The sequence below is a fragment of the Oncorhynchus tshawytscha genome, linkage group LG31, assembly GCF_018296145.1.
Source record: "Oncorhynchus tshawytscha isolate Ot180627B linkage group LG31, Otsh_v2.0, whole genome shotgun sequence".
Lineage (NCBI taxonomy): Eukaryota > Metazoa > Chordata > Actinopteri > Salmoniformes > Salmonidae > Oncorhynchus > Oncorhynchus tshawytscha.
The window spans coordinates 14,987,463-15,003,682 of NC_056459.1; positions in this window are offsets into that span (position 1 = coordinate 14,987,463).

A 16,220-nucleotide genomic window follows, 5' to 3' on the forward strand; every position below is an offset into this window, starting at 1 on the left:
TTTGTATGGGGAATTGAACACAAACCCTAGCACCATAATGGCTTATTTTCTTCCCCAGTCCATGTATTACAGTACCATGACATAAAGAAAGAGTTGTCAAGGATGTAGGCAGGGAGATCCCCACTCCAGCTGATGATGAGAGGGTCTTTATCTTAGTGTTCGGCTGCAGGTCACAACTTAACTATTTAATATAAAATCTCTCTGGCATGGGGTCATGCCTCTGTTTGATATTATACGATCAATTATTTGATCTCATAGGTCTGATTTTCAATCAGGATATGCATAAAGGGACAACATTTAATGACAGGTTATTGCCGACCAACCCTAATAACAGGTTACTGTGTCTGTAACGACGATGATAACCTCTCTCCTATTTCAGTGATGTGGCCACGTCAATTGGTTCTGGAGAGAATGATTGCAGACAATCACAGTGATTCCCATGATGGACCATGCTACAAATACAGAGTACCATTCAGTGCTGCTGTCCTATTTCAAGCATAGCAGTAAATAAGTGCCTCTTCACTGGAGGATCCTGATGGGTGATTATTGGCAAAACACTAATTATCCACTCCTGATCTCTCTCTCTCTCTCGCTCTCTCACACACACACACACCTGATAACACAAGAGTATGAGGGGAGGAGTTACCCATGGTTCAGATAGCTGATAGGCCACGAGTTTTGGGGGTTGAAGGGGGTCAGAGCGAGACAGACCGAGACTGAATGGATCGCAATAACATCTCTGAGTTTCACCAAGTTATACAGTGAGCCAGATAAGTTTATTGTTTTGGGCGACCCTTCTAACACTCTGTTAGCCTGTATTTTGAAGCCGTTTAAACCTGGTTCCCGGTTCATCTTGAGCTATCATCTCCTCATTCTTCTAGTTAGCTAACTGGCTGAGGAATGGACCCTCTAACGCCACATTGGTGTCAGAAGTGGGATGGCGGCCGTGGGGCCATCGGAAAATACAGTCCGGGACGTGTGAGGGGGCTGAGGTTAGTTGAAGCACGGGGACGTGTGAGGGGGCTGAGGTTAGTTGAAGCACGGGGACATGCCTTGACATTCGGAGGGGGAAATGTACTGATCCTGGCTATATGAACCACGTTACAATTCCCACCTAGTGGGTTAACCCTATTGGCACGATGTGTATGGTGTTTGCCTTTCACTCCAGCGACCTGGGTTCGCTATAGTATCATTATCATTAAAGGACCTGAACCCAGGTCTCCTGCATTACACAAGACTGTGCTAGCCTGTTGAGCTGAAGCCTAAGTATGAGCTTGGGGACTTTACTCTCTAGCAAGGTTACTCATCACGCAAGTGTGATTCACCAAACCATTTCCACATGAATGGAACGAACCTGCTTGTATCCAATTGACTCTGACACTGTAGCTGTCAGCCTTACAGTGTTTGCCATGTTATTCCATGCCAATTAATTGGCAACTGAATATGACTTGGAGCGACATGCCTTTTTAATGGCCGTATAATCGGTTCATCCAGCTGTCCTTTTAAACTGATTTGGGCTGAGATGAACTATAAACCAGTCAGCTCCTGTGGCCATATAGACCTTGTGTTACCTCTCCACGCTGCCATCTTTTCCCCCAGCATTTACTGCAGCCAACTACTGTACTATAGCCAGAAAATGGTTAATTACAGGGCAAAGCGTTTTGGATGGCAGAGATGACATCATTCAGAAATATGAATGAATGTATTTGTCTCTCAGAGATGTAGTGGCTATAGCGGCCATGTTAGGGATAAAAGTTATGTACCCCACCCATGTTCTGTCTACTCAATGGATTAACCCCTATAAAGCAAGCGCTTGTCAGACAGACACACATATGCACGCCCTGTATATACAAACGCATACAGCGTAAACATATACTGTCCATGTGTCCACAAACGGTTAGTGTGGAAACTAGGAGGAGTTGTACTTTTGTTTTGTCTTTTCATCTTTGTTTTTTTGTGCTCGGTGCTGTGAAATTATACACCTCTCCATCGTCCTTATTTCTTGTTGGCATGAACTCTTTACCTCACTGTCCAGCATGGCTCACTCTTCTCTTTTCCTTTCTCTCTCTTCCATTCTTTCTCCTCCGTCTCCTGGTCCTTTCTCTGTCCCACATCCCTCTGTCTCTCCCTTCACCAGTCCCTGCATGGCCACAATGTTCTCACTCTCTGTTTCTGTCTCTGTCTCTAGGCCTGTCTGTGAACAAACTGCGGTTCTTTGCAAGCTCCCTATTTGACCTTCTCCACTCCTTTCCCTAGCACTCGTAGCACATTGATAAGTGCTGGGAACCCAGTGCCAAGGATTTACAGAGCAGAGTAGAGAGGGGACATGGACAAGGCCTTTCCAGTGCAAGGACAAAAAAGCCTGCTTGGCCATATTCACTTCTAGCCCACAGCCAAGAGAAGAGTAGTACTGCTGGAAGAACCATGCATGGCCATTCTTGTACTTCTGCACACTATTCTGCATTTCTGCATTGCATGAACCACTGCCAGTCATAAAATACTGCCTAATGTTTACAGTTCCATTGTGTGGGGTGTTGGAACACACACACACACACACACACACACACACACACACACTGACAAACTAATACACATGCAGATATGTAAAGTAAACACAGAGCAAAATAACAGCTGTAGGCTGTTGACTTGTTCACAATGTTTATTAAAACTCACTCATGGACTCATGGAGACCAAGTGCTGTTTTTGTGAGCAGGAGTGTGTATAGTTTATCTACTGGTAAGCCAGTGGAGACAGGCTGAGTGGAGAAGAGCTGAGAGGAACTGTGTCACTGTGTTAATACCTACTTGGTCTGGTTTCGCCAGGGCGGCCCAGCAGGATGAGTAGCTAATCCACCAAAGAAGAAAGTGTCTGTGATCCACTTAGTCCCCTGAGGAACCTGCTCTTGTCCTGTCGTCACTTTCCTTCACTGCAGATCAAGAGCTTAACGCTGATTCTACTTACCCTATTTCTTGTTCCTCAAATAGTACTTCCTGTATGGTTGCCAAGTCACAAGGAGTTGGATCATTGATTACACGGCCATTTTCTTTGATTACTCCCAGTCCTTTATTAATTGTAGCTCATTGAAAACTTTAAACCATTTGATTTTGTTGAGAAAGATAAAAGCTCATTGAAAACAGCCGTCTTTGAGTGTGATTTCAGTTTGACCATTTTTTTCAAAATACTTGCCACAACTAATTTTTTATTTTATTTTGTTTGTTTACAAAGTGAGGCTGGTTACCATGTCCACAAGCACAATGGGGAATATTGATGAGATAGTGACCAGCAACTTCAACATAGACACATCTGTGTCTACACTGTACATACAACTTCTGTTATTAGAATACGAAGATCGCATTGTGGTCGGATCTGTTCAGATGATCTGTCTGATTACTTCAGGTCATCAGGGGCCTAGACTTGACAGTTCATATAGCTTTTTTTTCTGATCATGGAATCCCGAACATGTAATGCTTCTACACCTAAATCTATCGTGTCCACATTGTTTCTGGATTCCCTTTTCCCGAGCTATATTCAAATGTATTATTATTTTTTATTATTTTTATTTATGCTAGTATGCATTCTGCAAACTCTGGAACACGCTAAATCTGATAAAACAACAACTTAATGGCAGTAGCCTAACTAGCCAGCTAACCTCTAACTAGTCACCAAGCTAGCTAGCAAAGCTAAAGGGATTGCAAACAGGTTAACATAAGTCATCTAAATAAACCAGCTAACTGGCTAGCATTTATAAAGGCAGCAAACACGTTCCTCACACGCTAGGAACGTATTTCCTAGAACGTTTAATAAAAAAGGTTCCTCTCGCTCTCAAAACACAGATTTTCTGGAGACTTGTGGCCTGATGACATCGCCCATTGTATGCGCTTTCAGTAGCCTGATTGTGTCCAGACTGAGGAGAAACCTATCCAGACTGAGGAGAAATCCATCCAGACTGAGGAGAAATCCATCCAGACTGAGGAGAAATCCATCCAGACTGAGGAGAAATCCATCCAGACTGAGGAGAAATCCATCCAGACTGAGGAGAAATCCATCCAGACTGAGGAGAAATCCATCCAGACTGAGGAGAAATCCATCCAGACTGAGGAGAAATCCATCCAGACTGAGGAGAAATCCATCCAGACTGAGGAGAAATCTGCACGTGTCCCTGGCTGTGTCTACACTTGATACTTACATGCGTTATCAGAATAGGAAGATCACATTGAAAAGACAGGCCGCATTGTCTTCAGATCTGGCTGACAACTCCAGGAAGTGGTCAGGGATGTATTGTGTGTGGATTTCAATGCGACCTGTCTTTTCAATGCGATCTTCTTATTCTGATTGCAGAAGTCGCATGTAAGTGTCAAGCGTACACCCAGCCAGGGACACATTGTGTGCAGATTTCTCCTCTTGAAGCTTTATGTCCACCAGATGCATCAAACTCTTAGCGTTCTGGCGGAAGTCATGCATTGTCAATGGAGAGCATTCCGCCACACTAGGCTCTGGTGTGTTCTGTGTACCGCTTATGTTCAATATTTAAAATGTGTGCTGCATTACCGTGTGGTGGTATAAACAGAAGCTCACCATACAGAGGCCAAATGATAATAACTATTGTATAGTTGGAGACAAGATGATACCGGCTGAACGACTGGAAATGTGTCTCCTGTAAGACTGACAATGGGACAATTCATCATCACTACACTTAGGTAGTGCGCCTTGTAGTTATCAGGAAACCAGCCAACAGAATGGCATGCAAAATGAATATGCACACAAATGAAGTGGCACGAAATGCGCATACAATGGGCGATGTCATCAGCACTCTGCACTCTCTTGTAAAGGGGATCTATGCGGTATATTATAAGTTGCAACAGAGAGACACCTCCAGAACAAAAGCAGAGACAATGTTAATCACACAGCAGCGAGTGTTTTGTGACCACCAGCTTGAGAGTTTTGTAGGAAGTCACAGCCTCCGCTGCTACAGAATCACACAGTGTCACATACATTAGGGTCCTTCCACCACTTCGGTGCCTTTTGAGATGTGTAACTTGCAGATTTTTATTTCACGTCATTTTAACATTCTGTCATAAAGAGCACATGTTCCACTTAAAGCATTTTTTTATTCATAAAAAGTGGGGAGAAAAAAAGACTAGTAAATGCCTATCAAGTGCCAAATAAAGTAACAGGGTTGACAATTTCATCTTAAGTCAGACATAAATCCCCTTGTGACAGGGAGAATATTCAACATTTCTATCCATTCTATCTATTGGTAACAGGGTTGACGTCTTCTGCCCGTTTCCCACCACTAAACACCAGAAGATGACCAAAAAGAGTGGAACCAGATCACCTGCTTTTACACTATGATTTGACTATCAGATGTCCATTGTTTCTTTTGATTAAAACGATAGTTCAGTTCATGTAACAGAGTTGACCTTAAAACGAGGGTCATAAATTAATCACTAATCACATGAAATAAATTGGAATCATCAGAAATGAAAATAATTAAGGCTTTACGGTGACAACTTGGAAACAAATTGTGGTTAAGTGGGTTAAAATCTTCCTGGAAGTCCCAGAGGGTGCATGGAGGAGTAAGGAGATGAAGAGACTAGCCAGTCAGTCCCTGCTATCGGATGGAGGGGAAATAGGCTAGTATAGACCCCTGTTGATCTGCCTACTGTATACACTGTATCTTAATTGTACAGTAATCTTATACATGTAGAGAGGTTAGAGTTAGTCATGGTCATACACATGTAGACTAGGAGGGTCAGCTCCCGTCCATGAGGACCCGTCCAAGTATCAAACGACCCGTCCAAGTATCAAACGACCCGTCCAAGTATTAAACGACCCGTCCAAGTATCAAACGACCCGTCCAAGTATCAAACGACCTGTCCAAGTATCAAACGACATTTGGGTTGTACCGTGTCCACTATTTGACGAGTCAGATAACACTACCCAATTAGAGGACGCAGTACAACCCAAACTGCGTTCGATACCAAAGTGTCCAGTTGTCATTTCAGCTGTTTGCGATGCCTTGCTGCCTGTCCTACTGGTTAGCCCAACAGTAGTCAGCTCTTATAACAGCGAAGTATGCCAGTGAAAGCAATAGCATTTCAGAAAATCTCAATACAGTGTAATGCCTGCCATGTCTTGATTCAGTTCCAAAAATCATTACACTTTTCTAACGGCAGGGTAGCCTAGTGGTTAGAGCGTTGGACTAGTAACCGAAAGGTTGCAAGTTCTAATCCCTGAGCTGACAAGGTACAAATCTGTCGTTCTGCCCCTGAACAGGCAGTTAACCCACTGTTCCTAGGTCGTCATTGAAAATAAGAATTTGTTCTTAACTGACTTCCCTAGTAAAATAAATAAATTTACAGTAAATACCAAAATGGAAGCTGAGATTTTATATCCAGTCTATATTAAAGCAGGAAACCAAGAGCAGGACTTTTTATCGATAATATTTATAATGCGTTGGTTGTGTGGTCTGGTACCAGGGAGGGCAGTAAAGAAAGGGGTTTGACTGCGAGCATGTCGTCTGTGGGGGGTAGTTGACTGTGGGGGGTAGTTGACTGATTTCATGTTTGTCTGTTAAGAGAGGCTTCCAACGTCTGCTCTGCTATGAAAGACAGGTCACAAGGTACAGTAAGAGAAAGATGAAATAATATTTGACTCTCCTGTTTTACCATGTAAGTGGTAAAGGTGTTGCTTCTGTGCTATCTTATATTCTCTGTGTGTGTCTCTCGCCCTCAGTCGCTCTGTATGTTCATGTGTGCGTGTGTGAATGCCGACACATCTGTGCGTGTCCATGCGTTCATGTGCGTCTCACATTTTCACCTCTGTTCCGTTTCTTATACCTTTTTTCTGCTAGTGGAGTACGAAGTTAGTAGATGAAACTGTAGAAGTTAAAGACGAGATCAATATCATCTAGGATCAGTTTCATAACCTGGGCTGCGTTCACAATGACACTATGTTCCCTGTTCTGTGCACTACGTCTGACCAGAGTTCCTATCACAGGAGGTTGGTGGCACCTTCATTGGGGAATGCTATCAAATACATCAAACACATGGTTTCCATTTGTTTGATGTCATTCCATTTACTCCATTCCAGCTATTATTATGAGCCGTCCTCCCCTCAGCAGCCCCCACTGGTTCCTATGTACCCTGGTCAAAAAGTAGTGTACTATACTGAACAAAAATATAAATGCAACATAAAGTGTTGTTTTCAGGAGCTGAAATAAAATAGCATTTCTCCTTTGCCAAGATAATCCATCCAGCTGACAGATGTGGCATATCAAGAAGCTGATTAAACAGCATGATCATTACACAGGTGTACCTTGTGCTAATAAAAGGTCCCTCTAAAATGTGCAGTTTTGTTACATAACACAATGCCACAGATGTCTCAAGTTTTGAGGGAGCTTGCAGTTGGCATGCTGACTGCAGGAATGTCCACCAGAGCTTTTGCCAGATCATTTAATGTAAATTTCTCTACCATAAGCCGCCTCCAACGTCGTTTTGGCAGAATTTGGCAGTGCCAAAGGACCTCCACATCCGTCTTCTTCACCCGCAAGATCGTCTGAGACCAGCCACCTGGACAGCTGATAAAATTGTGGGTTTGCACAACCGAAAAATGTCTGCACACACTGTCAGAAACAGTCTCAGGGAAGCTCATCTGCGTGCTCATCGTCCTCACCGACTTTAGTAGGCAAATTCTCACCTTCAATGGCCACTGGCACGCTGGAGAAGTGTACTCTTCACGGACAAATCCTGGTTTCAACTGTACCGGCAGACGGCAGTATGGCGTTGTGTGAGTGAGCGATTTGCTGATGTCAATGTTGTGAACAGAGTGTCCCATGGTGGCGGTGGGGTTATGGTATTGGAAGGCATTAGCTACAGACAATGAACACAATTGCATTTTATCTATGGCAATTTGAATGCACAGAGATACTGTGATGAGATCCTGAGGCCCACTGTCTTGCCATTCACCCGCTGCCATCACCTCATGTTTCAGCATGCTAATGCATGCCCCCTTGCCACAAGGATCTGTACACAATTCGGCCCCACATCTCCTGGAAGCTGAAGATTTTCCAGTTCTTCCATGGCCTGCACAGTCACCAGATATGTCACCCATTGAGCACGTTTGGGATGCTCTGGATCGATGTGTATGACAGAGTGTTCCAGTTCCCGCCAATATTCAGAAACTTTGCACAGCCATTGAAAAGGAGTGGGACAACATACCACAGGCCACAATCAACACCCTGATCAAGGTGATGTGTCATCTGCATGAGGCAAATGGTGGTCACACAGATACTGACTTGCTTTCTAATCCATGCCCTACCTTTTTTTTAAGAATATGTGACCAACAGATGCATATCTGTATTCCAGTCATGTGAAATCCATACATTAGGGCCAAATTTATTTATTTCAGTTGACTGATTTCCTCATATGAACTGTAACTCAGTAAAATATTTAAAATTGTTGCACGTTATATTTTTGTTCAGTATAGTTAACTCATATAAACACGGTATATATAATGTTCATTGCTATCAATGCTGCTGAGGTTATGGAACTGATATGTTCTGTCTGTCTGCAGGCAACAGATTAAGTTTATGTAGTAGGATGGACAGTGAAGAGAAAGGGTGAGAGGGGGGGGGGGTGAAGAGCAGAGTATGTATCACATAGGAGGAATGTAAAAGATGTTTGAGTAAGACTTCACTTGGTAAACTGTTTGGGATATGGAGGGAGAGAGATACAGAGAAAGAGAGAGAGGGAGAGTAAGAGGGAGAGAAAGATGGAAGAGCGATAGAGAGACCGACATCTGAACCAGTTTGCAGGTGATTAGCCCTCTTATGTCAGGCCTGGTTTCCAGGGTCACAGTAAGCAGCTAGATCCAGGTTGCCGTAGCGATGGCATACACTAGTGTTACATCACAGCGATCAGCCTCTTAGGTAATGACAAGCTGTCTGGTTCTCACACTCACACTGATCTGATTCCCCCAACAGACGACACATAGGGAAAACACAACCTGCTAGCCATGGGAAGGCAAGGCTAACAACTTGAGTGTGCGTGTGTTTGTGTGTGTGTGTGTGCGTGTGTGTGTCAATCAGTCAGACACTTCCCCTACACTCTTAGGAAAAACGGTGCTATCTATAACCTGAAAGGGTTCTTCAGCTGTCCCAATAGGAGAACCCATTTGGTTGCAAGTAGAACCCTTTTGATTCCAGGTAGAATCCTTTTCGGTTACAGTGTTTCTACAGAGGGTTCTACATGGAACCCCAAAGGGCTATACCTGGAACAAAAATGGGTTATCCTATGAGGACAGCCAAATAACCCTTTTGGAACCCTTTTGTCTAAGATTGTACAGACAGAAAAACATGTCTGATAGACTCTGTAATCGTTCTGTAACAGACAGACCACAACATGTTTGTCTATGTCTGCAACACATTGGTCGGGCCCTCTCTCCTCCACATGCATCATATATTCGCTCTCTCTTTTATATACAGTGCATTCGGAAAGCATTTAGACCCGTTGACGTTTTCCACATTCTGTTATGTTACAGCCTTATTCAAACATTTTATTCAATATTTTTCCCCTCATTAATCTACACACAAAAACCGTTGTTTAGAAATTTTAACAAATGTATTGAAAATAAAAAATGTAAATATTACATTAACATAAGTTTATGTTAATATAAGTTTATAACATAAGTTTTCAGCTCCTTTACTCATAAGTTTTCAGCTTACTTTACTTTGTTGATGCACCTTTGGCAGCGATAACAGCCTTGCGTCTTCTTGGGTATGACGCTACAAACTTGGCAAACCTGTATCTGGGGAGTTTTTCCCATTCTTCTATGCAGATCCTCTCGGGCTCTGTCAGGTTTGATGGGGAGTGTTGCTGCACAGCTATTTACAGGTCTCTCCAGAGATGTTAGATCGGGTTCAAGTCCGGGCTCTGGCTGGGTCACTCAAGGACATTGAGACTTGTCCCGAAGCCACTTCTTTGTCTTGGCTGTGTGCTTAGGGTCATTGTCCTATTGGAAGGTGAACCTTCGTCCCAGTCTGTGGTCCCAAGTGCTCTGGAGCAGGTTTTCATCAAGGATCTCTCTGTACTTTAATCCGTTCATCTTTCCCTCGATCCTGACTAGTCTCCCAGTCCCTACCGCTGAATAACATCCCCACAGCATGATTCTGCCACCACCATGCTTCACCATAGGGATGGTGCCAGGTTTACTCAATACATGACACTTGGCATTCAGGCCAAAGAGTTTCATCAGACCAGAGAATCTTGTTTCTCATGGTCTGAGAGTCCTTTAAGTGTCTTTTGGCAAACTCCAAGCGGGCTGCCATGTGCCTTTTACTGAGAAGTTGCTTCCGTCTGGCCACTCTACAATAAAGGCCTGATTGGTGGAGTGCTGCAGAGATGGTCGTCCTTCTGGAAGGTTCTCCCATCTCCACAGAGGAACTCTGGAGCTCTGTCAGAGTGACCATCGGTTTCTTGGTCACTTCCCTGACCAAGACCCTTCTCCCCTGACTGCTCAGTTTGACCAGGTGGCCAGCTCTAGGAAGAGTCTTGGTGGTTCCAAACTTCTTCCATTTAATAATGATGGAGGCCACTGTGTTCTTGGGGACCTTCAATGCTGCAGAAATGTGTTGGTACCCTTCCCCAGATCTGTGCCTCGACACAATCCTGTCTCGGAGCTCTACGGACAATTCCTTCAACCTCTTGGCTTGGTTTTGTGGGACCTTATATAGACAGGTGTGTGCCTTTCCAAATCATGTCTAATCAATTGAATTTACCCCTGGTAGATTCCAATCAAGTTGTAGAAACATCTCACGGATGATCAATGGAAACAGGATGCACCTTACGATGCACCTCAATTTCGAGTCTCATAGCAAAAGGCCTGAATGCTTATGTAAATAAGGTATTTCAGTTTTTTTAATTTTTACATTTACATTTCTAAAAACCTGTTTTCGCTTTGTCATTATGGGGTATTGTGTGTAGATTGATGAAGAAAAAAACATAGCAAAATGTGGAAGAAGTGAAGGGGTCTGAATACTTTCTGAATACACGGGTACGTCAACAAAATACCCAGGGCCTCTAAAGTAAGGAGTTATAGCTGTATATCTGGTTGTCTCTATATGACTGTAGAGTTATGATAGGTTATCTAGAAGCTTTAGCTCCCATATGTTACCATCCAGCCGTGGTCAATGATCAAGCCAAACATTCTGAGACGACAATCCCAAAGCATTTCACTGTAAGGTTGTATTCGGCACATGTGACAAATCAAATTTGATTTCTTTTGATTTCATTTTCCACTTTTCAGCTTTTTTCTGCTTTTCCCAGCTCTGTCTGTGACACTGTAAATAAAAGTAGTCCTGGTCATAAGTATTGCACAAAAGTAGTGCACTTTATAGGAAATAGAGTTCCATTTGGGATGCAGCCAGAGATTGTGATTCTTGGAGATTTCCCTCTCTCTTTACGACCAGAGGTTGTTTTATGGTCACGTTTCGGCATTTAGGGGCACGGAAAGTTCCTCCTTAATTAGTGGTGTGATCGGGGAAAGTTTCTAGGAAACTGGGAAAACTGCGAGTTAGTATACATTCTGTTCCGACTTCAACCACAGGAGGGGAAAAGATCTGAGGATTTCCTGGGAACCACTGACCGTATCACGCCTGAATAAACTAGACTGGTTTATTGGGGTGTGTGTGGATGGTTCTCTCTCGTTCTGTGTGTGTGTGTGTGTGTACATTTGTGTGTTCAATATGAGAGGAATTTTTTTCAAACGACTGCCACTGTGGTTGTCTGTGCCCAACGAGAGGCCATCTATACAGCCCTTAAGGTCCTTTAGGGCAAGGTTCAATACAGTGAAGGATTCATATATGCTATCGAACACTCTCTCTCTTTCTCGCCCGCTCCCTCTGTCTCTCTCTCTTTCTCTGTAACACTGATACAGACACAACGACAGGCTCTAAGTGCCATTGATAGGGTTAGAGTGGCTCCAACAGTGAGTATATTATCCATGTCGATACCTCCTGTCCAAAGGCCCAGGCAGTGAGTGTCAATGGACGCTTTCTGGCCCCAAATGTTGCTCACCCAGCCATCCGCGCTCATTATTAGAATCCTTGGTTACGGAGAACACAGGCTGGCTGGGAGGAGGAAGAACACAGGCTGGCTGCGAGGAATACAGCCAGGCAGAGGATATTGCTGGGTAACCGTGACCCTATTGAAGACGGGTATTAACAGCTTGAGTGGAGAGGTGGAGATGGAGGGGTGGACAGGGGGAGAGGAGAGTGGCAGAACAAACAGCTGTAAGTGGCCATAAAGTGACCATGTGTGTCCAGACTGTCCACAGCTTCCATCAGGGGATGAAACGTAAGAGTGTGTCCTGTGTTTCTCCATCAATTTCTCTCTCTTTCTCTCTCTCCATTTCTCAATCCGTCTCTTGTTCGTGCGTGAGTGCATGTTTACCTGCCTATGTGTGTGTGTTGAGATCCCATGGCCCCTTGGGCCCCAATGATGAATGGATATGAACGGTAAACAGTCAGAGAAGAGCCACAGTAGCAGATCACTGCAGGGATAGGATAATAGTACATAGAAGGAGGACAGGGAGAGGACTGTTCCCTCTCCCATCAGGTTCAGTGTTACCCTGTAGACTGGGGCTGGGACAGGAGCTGGTGGAATTTGCCACTGTGGTGATGTAGGAGACTTTTGCCAGTCAACTGTCAAGTCTACTTATTAAGTCTGTCCTTTTTCCTTTTGAGTTCTCTCTCACATCAATGTATCATCCATTTTAAAGTAAAGTAGAGGCTCAGTATAACATATTGAAATTAGTGTCCGGTGGGTGTTTTCATACTGTCTGGCTTCCTAGAAGATAAAACGTTTTTTCTAGTATGTAGCAGGGTCAGAGTTGGTTTGTGGTCAGAGTTGGGCTGCTGAGCGATGGTCTTGGTTTGACAGGGTCACACCGAACTATGTGACGTGCAGACCAGAACAGTGTGGGTCAAACACTGACATACTACACACTACTACACAAATCTTCTGTGACCCTTATACACTAACAACCTGAGTTTTAGGTCGTAGTCATGATCATCTGTTTATCATAACACTTAGGCTAATTGGACATGAGATTTAACTGAGCGACGCCCCCCACCCCACCCCCACCCCTCCACTTCCCAATGGTCGGTGAGGTTCACGTTGAAGATTTTACAGCAGATGGAAATGACCTTTGAACACCGTTGAGACAGTGGGGCTTATTTAGCAAATGTTCTGGGGGTGTTTTCACACATTTGAAGCTGTCACCACAAACTAACAATTATCAACAGAGCTCAATAAATATTTTTCTAGCTTGAAATCTTATAGGCTATTAGGCAGCTACAGTATATAAGTGAAGGACCTCCAGTATGTTGATACATTACCATCAGCAGTGAGAGAATGGTCAGGTGGAAGAAAAGCATGAAGAAACACAATCACACTGCATGGAAGATTTGATGGATGAGCTTCTTCAGAATCCGAGCTGAGTCCCGGCAGTAGGACGGCGGTACTGTTGGTATTCTGACTGGGGGTGACAGTTCTCCCCCGGTGCCTGTGAAGCAGCAGAGAGACGGCTCAGAGACAGCGATGTTGGAGCCAGGGGTTAGCTGGTCAGTGTTGTGGTGCCTCTAGTCCTCTCACACTCAGCTGAGATGAGGTGGTACCAGTAGCCGTGTCAAACCACCAGGAGCAGGCACTGATAGACAGGACTGAGAGTTGGCCAACTGAAGACACCATGTTTGCGATTCGGGCAGTGCCTAGTCCGCTGTGCCTAGTCCCCTCACTGTCTGTCTGAGTATATAGGGGCTCCATATTAGGAAGGATTACTACTATGGGCTGTAGAGCTACTGTGAAAAGGGTTGCAACCCAATGACACAGAGTCAAGGGCAGGCTGGGTCGATGGTGGGGAGCTCAACTGAGGACTTTCTGTCCATCGATCCTACTGTATCCTCAGTAAATACAGGCTTGGACGGCACACAAGTAAGATGTCTGGCTTTGTAGAAGCCATATAATACGCTGAGGGATTGAGAGAGAGAAAGAGAGAGATAGAGAGAGGAGAGAAACAAAGCAGCCTGGGGGACTGAGAGGATCAGAGTGTTTCTTGATGCTTGGACTTGTTTAATGAGTGTCATGTGTGAGCTGTTAGACTGGGGGTTCTGGGGTTTGTTGGACAGGGAGTTACATTACATTATTTGGGCAGAATGTTTCTAATATTATTGCCTACAGTTGACAATAAAGTACACGAGCTCAGGCTGAGGATCTCCTTCCAGAGACGTAACCCACTGGGCAAAAACTGGTTGAATCAACGTTGTTTCCACATAATTTCAATGTGATGACGTTGAATAAACGTGGAGCACTGATTGGATTTGCAAAAAGTAATCGTAAGAACGTAAGAAAATGTATTCTTCTTTTCACCCAAGACAGAACGCGTCTCCTTCCTGAGCGGTATGACGGCTGCGTGGTCCCATAGTGTTTATACTTGCGTACTATTGTTTGTACAGATGAACGTGGTACCTTCAGGCGTTTGGAAATTTCTCCCAAGGATGAACCAGACTTGTGGAGTTCTACAAAAACCTTTTCTGAGATCTTGGCTGATTTATTTTGATTTTCCCATGATGTCAAGCAAAGAGGCACGGAGTTTGAAGGTAGGCCTTGAAATACATCCACAGGTACACCTCCTATTGACTCAAATGATGTCAATTAGCCTACCAGAAGCTTCTAAAGCCATGACATCATTTTCTGGAATTTTCCAAGCTGTTTAAAGGCACAGTCAACTTAGTGTATGTAAACTTCTGACCCACTAGGAATTGTGATACAGTGAATTATAAGTGAAATAATCTGTCTAAACAACTGTTGGAAAAATTACTTGTGTCATGCATAAGGTAGATGTCCTAACCGACTTGCCAAAACTATAGTTTGTGGTTGAAAAAGGAGTTTTAATGACTCCAACCTAAGTGTATGTAAACTTCTGACTTCAACTGTAGGTCACTCTAATATATCTACTGCTGTACATATCATTCTTAGTATATCTTATGTAAATTAATCCACTGTTCATACGTATAGATTGCATTTGGATTACTGTTGCGGTGCTATTTGGATTGTTAATTGGATTCATTGCGACATTTCATGATTTCTTGTTATGTTTAAAAAGGATTTGCTGATTATTTGTGTACTTGTTTGACATTTTAATGCATTGTAAGGAGCTAGTAACATAAGCATTTCACTGAACCCACAATAACATCTTCTAAACTGTGTACACAGCCAATAAACTTGGATTTGATTTGGAAAGTGTTGCTGAGGAGGATCAAGGAAGATGAGTTCCAGAGGCTCCTGCAGGCTCAACACCAGGCATGACAGGCTAGGCCATGCCGTGCCAGATCATTCTGCACCAGAACCCAACCCTGAGCAGCCAGACAAAGGCAGAGTTCCAAAACTTCAGATATGTATCATTCCTTTTGAGCTATCCTTCTGGATTAGTGAAATTAATGGGGTGGTAGACTTGAAAATTGGTGCTTACCTCAAGTAAACAAGGAAGGAAGAATGCATTTCAAAAGCATTGAAACAGAGATGGCGACAGACCTGAGAGGAGGATCCTCAGTGGACCAGGATTCATCCAACAGAATTTGGCTCAGATTTTGGAAAATCCAATCAGTGTAAATCTGTGGAAAGTTTCCTGACAGACAAACCCCATTTCAGCCCAAAGTCAACATGCACCCCTCTTGCTCCAAAAACACAATCCTATGCCTGGTCCCCCTGTCTGAGATGGGATACTAACGTCTGCAAACCATTAACAGATTAAGACTCAACTGTGAAGTGAAGGAGTATCATACTGTTTTCAGCTTTCAAGTCAAAATGAGATGTTTAACTGCATGAGATTGCAGCCTGTCAGTTCAACTGTTGAAGGACAAAATAAATTAGCTTGATGATATACAAAACTCAACCCTATTTTGTTACAAAAAGGCATTATGAAAGACAGAAAAAACGGCAAGGCAAATCTCGCAGCTAATTTGAGCAGGGTGAATGGCTCAATGACTTCACTGTTCACTCACTTTTACTCTTCTTATTACATTAGAAGACCCGCTTAACCCTGCCTTAAGGTTAAGCAAACACAGAGGCTATTGATTTGGCTAATGATACTTTATAAACACCAATTAGCGTTAAAATCTTCCCAATCATTTGTCACTAGAGCGATAGCACGCGTCAGATGGC